Raw genomic sequence first — 17,695 nt, forward strand, 5'->3', positions numbered from 1 at the left:
ACAGGCTGTACCACACATCTCGGTCAGTTATGGCTGGGAGCTTCCCTAACCAAAGACCCTGAATGGATAAAGGGTTAAATGATGGATGAACGGACGAATGTATGGATGGATAACACACCAATGCAAAGTAATCCATAATTGTAGAAGGAAAATGATTAGTGAACATTGTTAGTGACAACTTGTCATTGATTAATAAGACCCCATTGGCTAATGGAGAGAGGTGGGAAAGGAAACTCCTTTACCCTTGTGTTCCCAACATCATCAGCCGTGCTCTCTCGTTTTCTGCCTTCTGCCAGGTTTGTACAGACAGAGCAGAGGTGCAAGGATGACCCTGTCATTAAGCTGTCATTGTTTTCCTATGAAGTCCTTCCTTTTTCCTCTCTGTTCGTCCTCGGGGATGTCCAGTAGTATATACTGGTGATTTCTGTCCGTAGGTACAGGTGTTTTGTCTTCAATTTCTCTGAAAGCAAACAGAAATGTTTGGGATAACTCACCTGAAATGTCAGTGGCTTCCTAACAGAGTGTCTATCACTGTGTTTTCAAAAGTGACAGGGGAGCCATTAGCCAGCTCAGAGTGTGTGTAATGGGATGAAATGGGTTTGTGATGTTTTGAGTGTGTGTCTTCTATCATTTGGGAAGCATCTGTCCTTGTGAAATGTATGATGACTTTTTTATAGATACCATATGGTTTAGGTGCATAGCCCGATTGTTTTTTTTAGTGATATTTGTAGTTTGTGACCTGTTTATATGTGCACAGCTACACACACTGCATCATGATGACAATGCTCCGTAAGCAGCATAGACACGCAATCCAAAATCATCTGGTGGTCTGCTGCATAGGGACATACGGTGTTGCAGGCACACACACACATACACACTCACCTTCCCCCACCCGTAGCTCACCCTCTGCAAACCTGCCATTCCCAGGTCCATGATGTAATGCTAGCAGACCCCTCCTCTACCGATTCTCCCAGCCTTCATCTCTCACACACTCCTCTCACTCTTTCTCCTCTTTCGATTGGCTGCTCCTGTCTGCATCTGCTGGATCAGCTCTGACTCCTTACACACATGCACACTTACACACACACACACACATACACATATTTCCATTCTCCTTCTCACACACACTGTTACACATACACTACCAGGGGGATTCCTCCACCACTGCAGCCTCCCTTCCAGTCTCCACCTGGTTCCCGTCCTCCACCGTTGGGAAGGGAAAACCACGCGGTGAGTCCATCCTTTTTTCTTTTATGACAGCAGGTGATTGTGGCTCGCAGTAAGACAAAAAGGATGAAAGGATGCTTATTTATCCTGCAGACAGCAATAGACAATCGCCGGGAGGCAAAGCCACTGCAGCCTGGGAGGACAGGCGCACAGCTGAGTTAGAGCACGGAGCGTTGAAGTAGAGTGAGGGGAAACTGCTCAGTTACTACAGATACCGGTCATCTCGGCGTTTTGTGCCATGGCAATGCGTTGCTCCCAGTGAGGTTGTGGGGTTTGCACATGTCTTTGACCAGGAAAGCTGCTGGAGTAGCCATGTGTAAGGTGAGCAATTACTTTGCATGCATATGGGAGCATGTTCTGGTGGAAATAGAAAGACACGATCTCCTCCAGGGTGTTGTGTGAAATGTCAGTCACCTTGCTGTAGAGATAAGAAGGAAATGAAAAGAGCTGCAGCATAAATAAGTTCCATGCTGCAGTCTGTTTTGATTCATGAAAGCTGGATGGTGACTATATACAAGCCTGATAAATCCCTGACAGTCCCATTATGTTCCTATAATTTCCCCTTATGGCACTGAAGAAACAGGGTGTGTACATGTGGTGTGAACAAGTGCGTCTGTGACATTTGGGCTCTTGCAGTGCTTTAGCTGTCTCTCTTTCTTATTATGTGCACTGGGCTCTCTTTTACTGTGGGACTTGGTGACACTGAGCATAATAGGAAAAGTAATTCTATTATCACCTCAGCTTTTCACTGCTAAATGACACATTAATTATAATGGAAGTGGGCAAAAGGAAATCACTGGTCCGCTATTCCCCCTCAGCTCATTCTGATCAATTTGAAACATTTGCGGGTTGAAATGTTAATATTTTACATGACAGCTCTATGCTACTTCACTTTACATTTGGAAGCTCACGTGATGAATTTATCCTAATGTGCTTCAAATTTTTTATACACTTGGTTAGCAACAAAAATCCATATTCAATTATGTTCTGTTTAGAACTATGATTACTTCCAGTGTTTTGCAAGATTATTCATATTCCTTGAACTTTATTGCATGGTTTCACATTACAAATACAAATTTCTATGCTTTCAATATTTTTTTTACAAATGAAAGTGTGAAAAGTGTGACATGCATTTGTATCCAGTCCCCGTGTGTCGATACGTTTAGAACCATCTTTCACTGCAACAACAGCTGCACATGTTTTGGGGTACATCTTTGCCAGCTTTGCACTTATAGAGACTAAACTTTTTTGATTATTTTGTTTACACAATAGTCAGCATCTCTGAACAGCAATTTTTAAGTCCTGACCCAGATTCTCAATTTGATTTAGTTCTGGACTTTGACTGGGCCATACTAACACATAAATATGCTTTGATCTAAACAAGTGGTTCTCAATCCTGGTCCCCTGGGCCTATGGTCCAATGTGTTTTAGATGGGGTTTTTTCTGCTCCAGCAGAACGCAAACTGTAAATGGGGCATCTTGCGGCTGTCCTTCCACAATGGCTTTCTTCGTGCCACTGTTCACAAAAACCAGACTACTGGAATTAATGACTTATAGTAATTCTGTTGACAGTTTCTCCTACCTGTGTTGTGCATCTCTGCAGCTCCTCCAGAGTTTGCTGCTTCTCTGATGAATGATGCTCTTGTCTGGCCCATTGGTTAAGGTGGACGGCCATGTCTTGGGAGGTTTGAAGTTTTAGATGATAGATTGAGCAGTGCTTTGTGAGATGTTCAGAGCTTGGGATGTTGTTTTTATAACCTAACCCTGCCTTAATGTTCTCCACATCCTTTTTCTTGAACTGTCTGCTGTGTTTCTTGGTCTTCATGATGCTTTTTGTTCTCTAATGTTCTCTACAAAACATAAGAGACCATCAGAGAACAGCTGGATTTACATTTAGATTACATTTAAAACCAGTGGACTCTCTTTACTCATTAGATGATTTCTGAAGGTAAGGTTGTTTCACTGGATTTTATTTAAGGGTACTATAGTAAAGGGATGGAATATATATGCACACCAAACTTTATAGATTTCTATTTGTGAAAAGAATTTAAAGCCATCTATCATTGGTTAAAGAATACAATGGCACGAAGCCCAATAGAAATAATTTTGTGATAAATCCATGAGATGCCACCTGCTCAGTGGCTACAACACAAAACAAACAATATACATTCCACCATTGATAATCTGCATGGCATTCTTTTCATTATTATCAGTTTCACAAAGTCATTATGTACTTAGAATGGCTACTATAACCATCCAACCCCTTTTGTTAGATATTATTGTTGATGAGACTGGCCTGATTTGAATTAGGCTCCCCATGAAACTGTGCTAGAAAAAATGTATGTTGATTTTTTTTAATCAATGATTAGCACATGAAAAGGCTCTTCCTGGAGGCCATTTAACTCTGACATGGACTCTGTGGGCATAAATGGAAAGTAATTATGATTGTGGCCCAACAAAAAGCTAATAAACCAACAGGCAATGAGGAAGTGGAGCACATCTTCAGCTCCTATAGGCTGTTTGGGTTTGGAAGGTTAGTGAGTGGTCATACTGAGATAGTTTATTGATTTCTTACTGTTTCAACCTCATTACATTTGACAACAGATACTGTGTCTCCGTTCTGCCCCACAGACCTTTCAAAGTGAGCCCAGAAGCTCATATTAAACCCGTGTGATGTTGCAGAACTATGTTGGTACCAATTTCCTACTGAGTGAAATGGTTAGTTCTGCCCAAACTGGCTGCAGTAGTGTCAGAGCCATGGGCTGCTGTAAAAACTAACATGAACAGACTCGCAATGAAATCTTGACAGATTTGCAAATTGAAAAGACAAATGTATTCATCCTTGGTTCTGTGTAACTATTTTTAATTTTGATCACAACACAGAGAAGAGGCCCTTTTAATTCAATACAAAATCCGTCAGTGTGTTTCACCCAGTCTGTGAAGGCTTTCTTCCATATCAGCTGTTATTTCTCTTCATTTTATCTGAAGATTTAATAGCTTCCTTCCAGTTAACCTTAACTTTGACTCTAAGAGTACTTCCAAGAATTAAATGTGCAGAAATGAGGGGCCACTGTGTTTCTCTGGTACACCCATTCCCAAGTGGCGTTCTATAAAAAGTCCTTTTTCTCTGAAACTGCTCCGCAAATGTCATTCCTTCTTTTTATAATATAGTGTCAAAGAAAAAATCTAAAGCAGTCATATGTGTTAAGTTCAACTTTTTCACATCACATTTGACTAATGATGCACCAGTCAGAGACTTTATAAAGCATTTGACCTGCAAATATAGATTTTAGCCAGTTCCAATTTATCTTTTAGAACTATAAATTACAAAATACTTTTTTCAACTTTCTGAATAATTTAAACTATTTTTAGAGGAAAGGTTCAAAAACTGCACAGTTACAGAGCTATCTCTCTCTGCAGCAATGAAAATCTACAAATACTCTGTATCCAAATCCTAGAGTTCAAATCCGTCTAAAATTATTTAAAGTATATCTTTAAGTATATAAAGTATAAAGTATATATTTACTTAAAAGTCAGATGATTGCCCTTTTCTTTTTCTGTCTTTCGCACACCTGAAAATGTAATATGCACCATATCAACATAATTTCAGTATAAAGAAACAGTTGTGCCCAATTAATATTTAAGAGCTCTAATTTACTATTTATATGTTGAATTGTTAAATTAAGTTATTCATTCATTTATTGTAACTGTACAGTACCCTTTCTGTCATGATGGATAAATAACTATTTATATTAGGAGCTGAGTTATCTCAACCCTGCCTGTGTGAGAGAGCAGTCGGCGTTACACAGATCTGCAAAATGATTTTAAAATAATGTCAAAACAAAAATGAATCAAGAGCTTAAATTTCAAACTGCCTTTCGCATTATATTAGCATTTGGCAACGATCAGAGATAAGCATTACCAACAGCAGTGCTTATGTGTAGTTCCTGCAGAGTTACAGTGCTTTTACACCAAACGTTTGGAACGCTTTGTACCGTGCCTGAGTCCGGTGTCTGGAGTGGATCACGCTGGTGTAAACCCATCACGGACCCTGAAACGGACCAGAAAACAGCACTCTGGCATGATTGCAACTATTGGTCTCGACACAGTTTTTCCAGACCCTGGAGTGGTTTGCTTGCAGTATGAATGCATGCTGGGCTAGCATACCAAAAGCAGGAAGAAATGATGTAATGTAACAGAAGCACATTATAGTAGGAGTATAGTAGGAGTAGTAAAGGAAAAACAAATTAACAGCATGAATCCGAAGACGAAATGTCTCATGTAGCTACGTGGAAGAAGTGCACAACTACTGTACATTTGAACACCAAAGTAGCAACAGAAACCCAGCTGGGATGGACTTTCTTCTTCACGCTTTTTTTCCTTCTCGATTTGTGCCATACTGACCCGAAACAATACATTTTCTTACTTTTACCAATCCCTGTACCGGACCAGCAGTGTGAATGCGCCCCTAGTCCCTTACCTCTATTATTAGATTACCTCAAGACTTCCAACATTTCACAATCCACCATGCAGTATGATGAACAGAAATTAATTCTTCAAAGGGTTTAAAACAGAGTGACATTACTTTAATGTAGACAACACAGTTTCCAGAAGCATCTAACTGCTTCCATGCTTCCTCTTACTTCATTTTAAAATCCTCACTGATGTTTAGAAGATCAAACTTATTTTTCTTTAGGCTTTAGCAACGTCCAAACCAGAAAGCATTGTTACTGGGATCTGTTAGTGCTCAACTATGCTGCATTAACTGATTGGAAGAAGATTGGATTTTATGTTTTAGCTTCTCAAAGGTCGATCACTGACCATCTGATTGTGATCACCAGCTGATTTCTCTATGCATTTCTACATTTAACTGTTTTGTCAGGGATCTGAGTGTTTGTTAGTGACAAAGCGTTAAGAATAATTGGTATTAAATAGTGGTTTTACTCTAGCCTTAAAAATGAATAAATGGTAAAGTAAAAAATGAGTGCAGCCAATATCATACCAGTCCAGACAGCTGATTGCTGTTCTGTTCTGTTTCTAATCCACAGTCTGACCTTTAATAAGAACCCAACAAGTTCCAAGTTCTGATTTTCTGGTCCCTGACAAAAATCCTGTAGCAAAAACCTCCAATTGTCTGTAAGAAATTTAAAGGTAATATCATTAATTGTTATGTACTTTCTTTTGATGCCTTCAGCATTCAATATGTGGATTAACTGAGTTTATTTACCCTGTAAAGGCCTAAGCTCATTATTTCCTCCTTGTTGCCTGGAGCGATCACTCAAAGCCCTCTCTGTTCCTGCTCTGCAGCTGTGTAGGACCTTCACCTATGCCCTCCTGCTGGGTAACCAGCAGCCTCCCACAAAGAAAGGCACAGGCACATTAACTGAGCAAACAAACCGATGAGTGTCTTCATTTAAACTGCACAGACCATCAAACATCACCACCGAAGTCTCAGGGGAAAACTGAACCAAATTTAGCTGCATTAATTTCATAACCGCTAGTAGTCATTTCATTGCCACATCTTAGTCCTTCCCCCAGATCAGATTATCTTTCATTCATTGTGTGCAAAAGCCCATCTAGCTACATGTCAAACTCTCTTTTCATGCTTGTTTTACTGATTACTGACCTCAAAAGAAGAAATGATATAAAGATAATCTACAGACACCAGCTTGTTTTTTTCTGATTCCTATCTTCCACATTAATTGATTGTTATTTCTTGATTCTTTCTTTTTTATCTCAAACCTTTCTCACAAGCTAAAAAAAGAAACATTTGGATGAATCATGAAATCCAACCCACTGTATTACTATAAAAGTAAAACAAGGTTGCTTTATTTGGTGTCCAGTCTTCTACTGGGACTGTTTTCTGTGAGGAGCTGAAAAAGAGGGGATGATTAGTTACAGTAACCAAGGACCGTCAAGAAAAACCCTCCAGGATAACCAAACATGAAAGTTAGAGCCAATTAAACCAGATGACATGATTTGCATCCGTTTTTTAATTATCTTCCCTGTCAACATAAAGACAGGCTCTCCTCTGACATGTGTGTGCATGGTAGATACAGAAAGGTAGCCATGAGGCAGCAGGGAGGGATGGAAAAGGGAAGTAAGAACAAGGGAAGCCACTTCTCTTGTCTTTGATATGGACATGAGCTACCATCTGCCGCTGTTGAGTGATTTTAACTGTCTCTGTGAGCAGTGGGTCGTGCTGGCTTGTACCAACAACCTAGCAGGCACTGGCTCGTTTCACACAGTGTTAGATCATGCAACTAAAAAAAAACAAATAAAAGAAGATTTGAAGCCTACCACAAGGTGTTTCTGTTGTACATGAGCAGTCTGCATTTGTGTAATACTTGGAAAATACAGTGCCTTGCGAAAGTACTCAGCCCCCTTGAACTTTTCAACCTCTTGCCACATTTCAGGCTTCAAACACAAAGATATAAAATTCTATTTTTTTGTGAAGAATCAACAACAATTGGGACACAATCGTGAAGTGGAATGAAATTTATTGGATGTGTCAAACTTTTTCAACAAATAAAAAACTGAAAAGTGGGGCGTGCAATATTATTCGGCCCCCTTGCGTTAATACTTTGTAGCGCCACCCTTTGCTGCAATTACAGCTGCAAGTCACTTGGGGTTTGTCTCTATCGGTTTTGCACATTGAGAGACTGAAATTCTTGCCCATTCTTCCTTACAAAACAGCTCAAGTTCAGTGAGGTTGGATGGAGAGCGTTCGTGAACAGCAGTCTTCAGCTCTTTCCACAGATTCTCGATTGGATTCAAGTCTGGACTTTGACTAGGCCATTCCAACACCTGGATACGTTTATTTGTGAACCATTCCATTGTAGATTTGGTTTTATGTTTTGGATCATTGTCTTGTTGGAAGATAAATCTCCGTCCCAGTCTCAGGTCTCTTGCAGATTCCAACAGGTTTTCTTCCAGAATGGTCCTGTATTTGGTCCCATCCATCTTCCCATCAGTTCTGACCATCTTCCCTGTCCCTCCTGACGAAAAGCAGGCCCAAACCATGATGCTGCCACCACCATGTTTGACAGTGGGGATGGAGTGTTCAGGGTGATGAGCTGTGTTGCTTTTACACCAAACATATCGTTTTGCTTTGTGGCCAAACAGTTCGATTTTGGTTTCATCTGACCAGAGCACCTTCTTCCACATGTTTGGTGTGTCTCCCAGGTGGCTTGTGGCAAACTTTAAACGAGACTTTTTATGGATATCTTTGAGAAATGGCTTTCTTCTTGCCATTCTTCCATAAAGGCCAGATTTGTGCAGTGTACGACTGATTGTTGTCCTATGGACAGACTCTCCCACCTCAGCTGTAGTTCTCTGCAGTTCATCCAGAGTGATCATGGACCTCTTGGCTGCATCTCTGATCAGTCTTCTCCTTGTTTGAGATGAAGGTTTAGAGGGACGGCCGGGTCTTGGTAGATTTGCAGTGGTTTGATACTCCTTCCATTTCAATATAATTGCTTGCACAGAGCTCCTTGAGATGTTTAAAGCTTGGGAAATCTTTTTGTATCCAAATCCGGCTTTAAACTTCTCCACCTGCCTGGTATGTTCCTTAGTCTTCATGATGTTCTCTGCGCTTTGAACAGAACTCTGAGACTATCACAGAGCAGGTGCATTTATACGGAGACTTGATTACACACAGGTGGATTCTGTTTATCATCATCAGTCATTTGGGACAACATTGGATCATTCAGAGATCCTCACTGAACTTCTGGAGTGAGTTTGCTGCACTGAAAGTAAAGGGGCCGAATAATATTGCACGCCCCACTTTCCAGTTGTTTATTTGTTAAAAAAGTTTGACACATCCAATAAATTTCATTCCACTTCATGATTGTGTCCCACTTGTTGATTCTTCACAAAAAATTTGAATTTTATATCTTTATGTTTGAAGCCTGAAATGTGGCAAGAGGTTGAAAAGTTCAAGGGGGCCGAATACTTTCGCACTGTAGAAGTCAGTATAATTCTTATTTTGTATACCCTCCCAGAGAGAATCTATTTGACAAAAATTCACCTAAACAATGTTTAAATGCTCTTAGGTCAAGGCTAAAATTGGTATATAAGGCAAGTAAAATAACAATACCTGTTAACACATTTCCCAATTGAAATATTTTTTAAATGGGGACATTAACATAAAATTTACACCACCCAAAAAAATCCACACATTTCAAGAAATCTAAACAAACGAGTCAACAAATTAAGTTCTTGGTAAAACCAAAAATGGAACAAAACAGGAAATACGTATTAAATGCATGAAGAGACGGAAAAAGGCAAAGAAAAAAGGCAAAGAAAGCCTATACAAATCAGTAGGTGGTTTCTGATTATTCGGTATTGCACATAGTGGTACGACTGATAAAAGCAAAGGGTCCTTCACAAAAAACTCTTAGTGCCTGATCTTTACAGATCCCAAATAAGGGGTGCTAAATTGCCTGTGCCAAAAAAACATTGCACGTGCAATAAGTGGGTGTGTTGAGGGTGATCTTCAAAGATAGTGCGTGCAATGGTTAACAGGTGCAAAAGAGGTGTATTTAAACGAAGAATCTGTGTGTGCTACTGGCTGGCTGATGCTGCCACCAGCGGAACAAAAGGAAAAGCGAACAAAAGTTTTAAATCATGCAGGGGTTGTTGAGTCACATCATTATTAATGGTCTAGTTGCTGATTTTTTCTGTTCCATTCTGCTCCTGCTTTTCTGGACTGTTACATTTGTTAACCTTTCTCGTCGCTATTCACAGCAGCAGGTTTGTCATTGTAGTCTCTGCCCTCACAAGATTACACACACCGGCCACTTTATTAGGTACACCTTGCTAGTACCGGGTTGGACCCCCTTTTGCCTTCAGAACTGCCTTAATCCTTTGTTGCATAGATTCAACAAGGTACTGGAAACATTTTGGTCCATATTGACATAATAGCTTTACACATATGTTGCAGATTTGTCGGCTGCTCATCTATGATGCAAATCTCCCGTTCCATCACATCCCAAAGGTGCTCTATTGGATTGAGATCTGATTACTGTGGAGGCCATTTGAGTACAGTGAACTCATTGTCATGTTCAAGAAACCAGTCTGAGATGATTCGTGCTTTATGACATGGCACTTTATCCTGCTGGAAGTAACCATCAGAAGATGGTTACACTGTGGTCATAAAGGGATGGACATGGTCAGCAACAATACTCAGGTAGGCTGTGGTGTTGACATGATTCTCAACTGGTACTAAGGGGCTCAAAGTGTGTCAAGAAAATATCCCCCATACCATTACACCACCACCAGCCTGAACCATTGATACAAGGCAGGATGGATCCATGCTTTCATGTTGTTGACACCAAATTCTGACCCTACCATCCGAATGTTGCAGCAGAAATCGAGACTCATCAGACCAGGCAACGTTTTTCCAATCTTCTATTGTCCAAGTCTGGTGAGCCTGTGTGAATTGTAGCCTCAGTTTGCTGTTCTTAGCTGACAGGAGTGGCACCCGGTGTGGTCTTCTGCTGCTGTAGCCCATCCACCTCAAGGTTTGACGTGTTGTGCGTTCAGAGATGCTCTTCTGCATGACTTGATTGTAATGAGTGGTTATTTGAGTTATTGTTGCCTTTCTATCAGCTGGAACCAGCCTGGCCATTCTCCTCTGACCTCTGGCATCAACACGGCCTTTGCGCCCACAGAACTGCCGCTCACTGGATATTTTCTCTTTTTCTGACCATTCTCTGTAAACCCTAGAGATGGTAGTGCGTGAAAATCCCAGTAGATCAGCAGTTTCTGAAATACTCAGACCAGCCCGTCTGGCACCAACAACCATGCCACGTTCAAAGTCACTTAAATCACCTTTCTTCCCCGTTCTGATGCTCAGTTTGAACTGCAGCAGATCGTCTTGACCATGTCTACATGCCTAAATGCATTGAGTTGCTGCAATGTGATTGGCTGATTAGAAATTGGCGTTAACGAGCACTTGGACAGGTGTACCTAATAAAGTGGCCGGTGAGTGTATTTCTCCCATGTGTTCATTTGTGCAGAGTGCCTCTGAGTGCACAATTGCGCTTGCAGAAAGCTGAGCTTGAAGTTGTTCTGTGAGCAGATTCTTTATGCTTGTAGTCCGGATGGACCCAATGAGGACAAGACTACATCCTGCTTCACCTTTAATCAAAATATTGGATTACAGGCAATTGAGACATACCAGTAAAACTCTTAAGGTGGTTGGAAATTTACAACTGCCTGAACCACAACATTTATTGTTTTTCTAAATCTGGCACCCCAATGTGGCCTTGGCAACTTCTGCTAACTGGCTATCGACAAAATATCTCCTGGATGTTATATAAACACGATGCTCTTCCCCAGCACTCCCCTACCAGCTGTGTGCTGATAGGACTATGCAGCCGATTGATAAAACTTCCACCTCTCTTCTCAAGGACAATGGCACGTGTTGACAGTCTAATTCTTGCAAACACATTCAGACTTATATATTCGCAGCCTCAAGATTCCACCGTACCCTTGCTAAATCTTTACTTATGTGTTTTGTTGCTTACCCCTGCTGAGGTTTTTTGTACTATTTCAGACTCTATTCTGCTAAGAATAGAGTCTGAAATATGATTTTTTTCCTCCTATCTTACTTTACCTAAATGTGTGATTTCATTACTTTTCAATGATTTTCAGATTTCTCAGAAAGATTACCAGCGAAAACCAAATATTATTAGCAATTTGGACTTTAGCAGCTCTTACACCAATGACCCAGGTTTCTTAATTAGACTACAATGGACTATTATTACCTAGTTCAACTTCAGTACCAGTAAAAGCGATATATTATTAGCTGCTGAAAATGTGGATTAAACTGTTTTTTTTACCAGTGACTCAGTTTCCTTAGTTAGAATTCAGTGGAATGATGAGACTATCAATATTATCATCTTCTTTTAGCATAAGATGCTTTATTATTAAGAGTGGCTTGGAACTAATTTCTACCAGTAAACTTGGAAGGATTATTAATTATTATTACACCCAAGTATTATTAGTGTCATTTGATTTGTTTTTCTGTGTCTGTATCTGTGTTTATTTTCTTTGTGATTGTATTGTAATTGTTCTTCCTCATGTACAGCGCTTTGAATGTCTTGTTACTGAAAAGCGCTATATAAATAAACTTACCTTACCTTTTTTGTTTTTGAGAATATACTGTTTGTTTGAAGAGTTTGGAGTTTATCATAAACAGCCGCAATATTTAAGCCTGAATGTAAGATTAGCAACACAAAAATAATCTGTTATAGGAGTTGGCTATCTGTATATTTTAGCTTTACTCATTTTAAAACATAATGTCACATAACTGTCCTGCAAAGAGTGTAAGTTGGACATTTATGTACATAAAAATACATTATTTTTCAGTGATTTTACTGAATTCCTTTTGTTTGTTTTGCCAACATTTTTACGATATACGTTTTTGATTTTATAAATTGTTTTTTGGTGACGCAAAATAATTTTTTACTGTATAAACCTTCTCATGGCGTAATCAAACTGATCCAGCTCTGATTGCTCTGCAGTGACACAATGTTACAGTTATGTTGTTGGTGGGCTTTTGTGTCTGAGTGTTTTTGTGTGGAGTCTGAGTTCTTTCCAGAATTGAGGATCTTTGCTGATGAGAGTGACTGCAGGCTTCTGACAGCACATTTGTTGTCAATCATCTAATCCTGGCTGCTGAAGATTTAAGGAGCTGTCTTCGCCTGGTGGTAAACTCTGCTGGTAGTCTCAAGCCTCTGATTCCTAGTGAACCAAGCTTATTGATGATTTTGTGTTGTTGCATGTTTTTGCCTGTTTCTCTTGTAAGCTCACCATCTGCTGCTTTCTGTGCCTCTCAGGAAAAGTTACTGCCTTGTTTACAAGACTCCCTGTGGCAAAAGGACAAGGACCTCTCAAAGACTTTTTGGACAGCTCCATCTCCCCCAGCCACTCCTGCCTGTCCACTCTCAGACTCTGTGCAAGCTACCCATGGACCTTTTAAGACCACTTGGCTCCCACACCTTCAAACACACATGTCAATTGCCACCAGGATCATTAGTCACCTTTTTAGCCTTTGCCTTCCCCTGAACCTGGCAAGCCACCTGTCTGATTACCATACTGGCAGAAGTCTCTACCACCATCACTAACTGTTTTCTCCCTTTCCCAGATGCAGATGAACCCAATTGCCTGAAGTCATCCACTTATTATTGTTGTAAATAAATATTTGAACAGCTTCCTGAGTCCTATCTGATTCTGCATGTGGGTCAAAAAACTCCCTAGTGTTATGACAGTTGCTGTCAATAAGGCAGTTTGCTTTGTTTAGTGATAAGGTTAAAGCATATACTTGTCTTTCTCACCACATGAATAGGTTGCCTTAAAATTGTGACTTTTTATCATGATCAAAAGTTTTTTTTTTAGCATCTAGTTTGCAGATAAAGGATTTAATCTGTAATGTTTTATTTATTATATTATCAACATCAAAGCACAGTGGCTCCTTTACATGATGTGCAATTATAGTTAAACAGGCTGTGCGTCTCTGGTGGATGATCAGTTATGTGCGCACCTCCTGCATGATCAGGTTCGCGCTTCAGCAGCAGATCACTAACAGTGATGGTGCGCTGGAATGATCCAGACGCAAAGAAAAAAAAAGTGTTGCAAGGGGTTTTATCATAGGACATATGTCTTGGCTTCAAATCAGACCTTAAATAATCCTACATAGAATCCTCTATTCTCCATAGACAATCCATATCTGTTGACACATGTACAGACGATTCTCTCTCTCCATCATGTCATTCTATCTATGCCTCCTCTGAGTGAGGAGATGACAGAAATTCCTATCTTAGTAGGTGTTTGACCCTGTTGCTAGGTGTGATGCTATCGTCTAAGAGCTGTGATTGGTTGTTAAAAGAAACAAGAAAAAATATATAAATATATACTCCTACTAATCAATAGAGAGAAATTAACCAATGATAGAATTTGGACTAGATTCAGAAATGTGTAAATCATGATGATAAAACTTAGAAAGATTAAATTAATTGTCAGACAGCATCAAAATGTTGGATGGTAGCTTATTTACATGCTCATCATTATTTTAATTAGCTTATTATTATGTTTACTTGCCATGCTGGTCATTTTTATACTGCATCAATTTCATATTAATTCATTTCATTTGAACATTAAAAATTCAGCATTTTACTTTGATCTCTTTCTGCATAAGGAGGCTTTTTTTGGTAAAATGAACAAAACAAAACAAAACAGAGAAAAAAAGGTGGAGAAAACTGAACTGAACAGAAGAGCAAAGCCTGCTGGTGGAGGAGAAAAGAGGAGTGTTGAAAGGTAGATTTGGTTCTGGGATCACAATCTTTCACACACCAGCCTGAAATGTGAGCTCTAGTACCTGCTGCATTCAGAAGATGGAGAGGAGATTGCAGCACACCAGAGAACTACTCCTTCTACAGGTCCTTCTCAAAATATTAGCATATTGTGATAAAGTTCATTATTTTCCATAATGTCATGATGAAAATTTAACATTCATATATTTTAGATTCATTTCACACTAACTGAAATATTTCAGGTCTTTTATTGTCTTAATACGGATGATTTTGGCATACAGCTCATAAAAACCCAAAATTCCTATCTCACAAAATTAGCATATTTCATCCGACCAATAAAAGAAAAGTGTTTTTAATACAAAAAACGTCAACCTTCAAATAATCATGTACAGTTATGCACTCAATACTTGGTCGGGAATCCTTTTGCAGAAATGACTGCTTCAATGCGGCGTGGCATGGAGGCAATCAGCCTGTGGCACTGCTGAGGTCTTATGGAGGCCCAGGATGCTTCGATAGCGGCCTTTAGCTCATCCAGAGTGTTGGGTCTTGAGTCTCTCAACATTCTCTTCACAATATCCCCCAGATTCTCTATGGGGTTCAGGTCAGGAGAGTTGGCAGGCCAATTGAGCACAGTGATACCATGGTCAGTAAACCATTTACCAGTGGTTTTGGCACTGTGAGCAGGTGCCAGGTCTTGCTGAAAAATGAAATCTTCATCTCCATAAAGCTTTTCAGCAGATGGAAGCATGAAGTGCTCCAAAATCTCCTGATAGCTAGCTGCATTGACCCTGCCCTTGATAAAACACAGTGGACCAACACCAGCAGCTGACACGGCACCCCAGACCATCACTGACTGTGGGTACTTGACACTGGACTTCTGGCATTTTGGCATTTCCTTCTCCCCAGTCTTCCTCCAGACTCTGGCACCTTGATTTCTAAATGACATGCAGAATTTGCTTTCATCCGAAAAAAGTACTTTGGACCACTGAGCAACAGTCCAGTGCTGCTTCTCTGTAGCCCAGGTCAGGCGCTTCTGCCGCTGTTTCTGGTTCAAAAGTGGCTTGACCTGGGGAATGCGGCACCTGTAGCCCATTTCCTGCACATGCCTGTGCACGGTGGCTCTGGATGTTTCTACTCCAGACTCAGTCCACTGCTTCTGCAGGTCCCCCAAGGTCTGGAATCGGCCCTTCTCCACAATCTTCCTCAGGGTCCGGTCACCTCTTCTCGTTGTGCAGCATTTTCTGACACACTTTTTCCTTCCCACAGACGTCCCACTGAGGTGCCTTGATACATCACTCTGGGAACAGCCTATTCGTTCAGAAATTTCTTTCTGTGTCTTACCCTCTTGTTTGAGGGTGTCAATAGTGGCCTTCTGGACAGCAGTCAGGTTGGCAGTCTTACCCATGATTGGGATTTTGAGTGATGAACCAGGCTGGGAGTTTTAAAGGCCTCAGGAATGTTTTGCAGGTGTTTAGAGTTAACTCGTTGATTCAGATGATTAGGTTCATAGCTCGTTTAGAGACCCTTTTAATGATATGCTAATTTTGTGATATAGGAATTTTGGGTTTTCATGAGCAGAATGCCAAAATCATCCATATTAAGACAATAAAAGACCTGAAATATCTCAGTTAGTGTGCAATGAATCTAAAATATATGAATGTTAAATTGTCATCATGACATTATGGAAAATAATGAACTTTATCACAATATGCTAATATTTTGAGAAGGACCTGTATGTATTCAGTGCTGTACTGTGTCTCGTCTAGATTGTCAGTCAGTCATTTTCTACCGCTTATTCCATAGTGGGTCGCGGGGAAACTGGTGCCTATCTCCAGCAGTCTATGGGCAAAAGGCAGGGTACACCCTGGATAGGTTACCAGTCCATCATAGGGCAACACACAAACAACCTGCACACACTCATTCATACACCTAAGGGCAATTTAGAGAGACCAGTCAACCTAACAGGTATGTCTTTGGACTGTGGGAGGAAGCCGGAGTACCTGGTGAAAACCCACGCATGCACAGGGAGAACATGCAAACTCCATGCAGAAAGATCCCTGGCTGGGAATTGAACCCAGGACCTTCTTGCTGCAAGGCAGCAATGCTACCAACTGCACCACTGTGCAGCCCATCTAGATTTTGTAATTATGTATATATATTTTTTCGAGACTTTCCAAATTTTCTTGTTTGAAAGCATTTTAAATTTTTTCATTCCGCCATCTTCGCTGCTTAAAACACTCTTAGGCTCACTAAAAGTCCTCCTCACTATTCTTAACAACTCCTCACATTACGAGCTCTCTTAAAGCCTAAGATGCTTCATGAATAACTTTTATCTCACTGAGGGAAAATTCTGAGAGAAATCTTTTATCTATTTATTAGAAGGACATCACTGTGAGCTACCTTTAGTCTTAGGATTCTTCGTCAATTTGGTCCTAGGCCCTTAGAGTTGCAAAACACACTAATGACAATTGTTACAGCTGTATTTCTAAACTTGTGAATGTTCCAATGGGCGCTGTTGACAAGAACCTAATTTTACCACAAACTAGCCATGGTCAGGAGCTTTTGTAAGATTTCTGAAGGAAAGAACAGAATAATCAAAGAGCAGTGAGCACTTACAGAGAGCGTCAGTAAGCCCTGGAAATAGCAGGTATAGCTTCTCCTATGAAAGCAAAAAGTAATGCACTTAACTGCAATGGCCTCTCAGCACACTAATTGCAAAAGACTCCACCGCTGAAGCGCAATCATATTAGCAGTTTGTTTAACGTTAAGATTTGGACAAGCCAGGGACATACTGGGAGAACAAGGTCTGGTCCGATCAGGCCGAAGCTGAACATTGCTCACAACATGTTTGGAGGAAGGATGGTTCTGCACATGACCCCAAAAGCACAATGCCAAAAGTGAAGTTTGGAGTTGGGGATATACATATTAGTGGGGTGTCTTAAAGCTTATGGTACTGGGAGACTTCTTATAATTTAAGGAAGGATGGATGGAGGAATGTACCAGGATATTCTTGAAAAGAATCTAAACATGAAGTTAGTATGTATTTCCAAGCAAGACAATAGTATCAAACACACAGCCAAGAAAAATCTTTGCTGATTTTTATTGCTGCTAGAGAATAAATGAGTTAAAAAATACAAATTAAACTCTAT

The 17,695-nt window shown here is 40.2% G+C and overlaps 1 protein-coding gene across 1 annotated transcript in view; it reads left to right on the forward strand.

Moving 5' to 3' along the window:
• The first annotated feature begins 1,124 nt into the window (after positions 1-1,124).
• The window catches only part of LOC124866487 (semaphorin-4B-like), an 83,185-nt gene continuing 66,614 nt past the window's right edge, over positions 1,125-17,695 (forward strand). The window contains exon 1 of the mRNA XM_047362288.1: positions 1,125-1,230. The gene's annotated coding sequence lies outside the window, so the exon portion shown is untranslated. The remainder of the gene's footprint in view (positions 1,231-17,695) is intronic.

The sequence above is a fragment of the Girardinichthys multiradiatus genome, chromosome 4, assembly GCF_021462225.1.
Source record: "Girardinichthys multiradiatus isolate DD_20200921_A chromosome 4, DD_fGirMul_XY1, whole genome shotgun sequence".
NCBI classification, from domain to species: Eukaryota; Metazoa; Chordata; class Actinopteri; order Cyprinodontiformes; family Goodeidae; genus Girardinichthys; species Girardinichthys multiradiatus.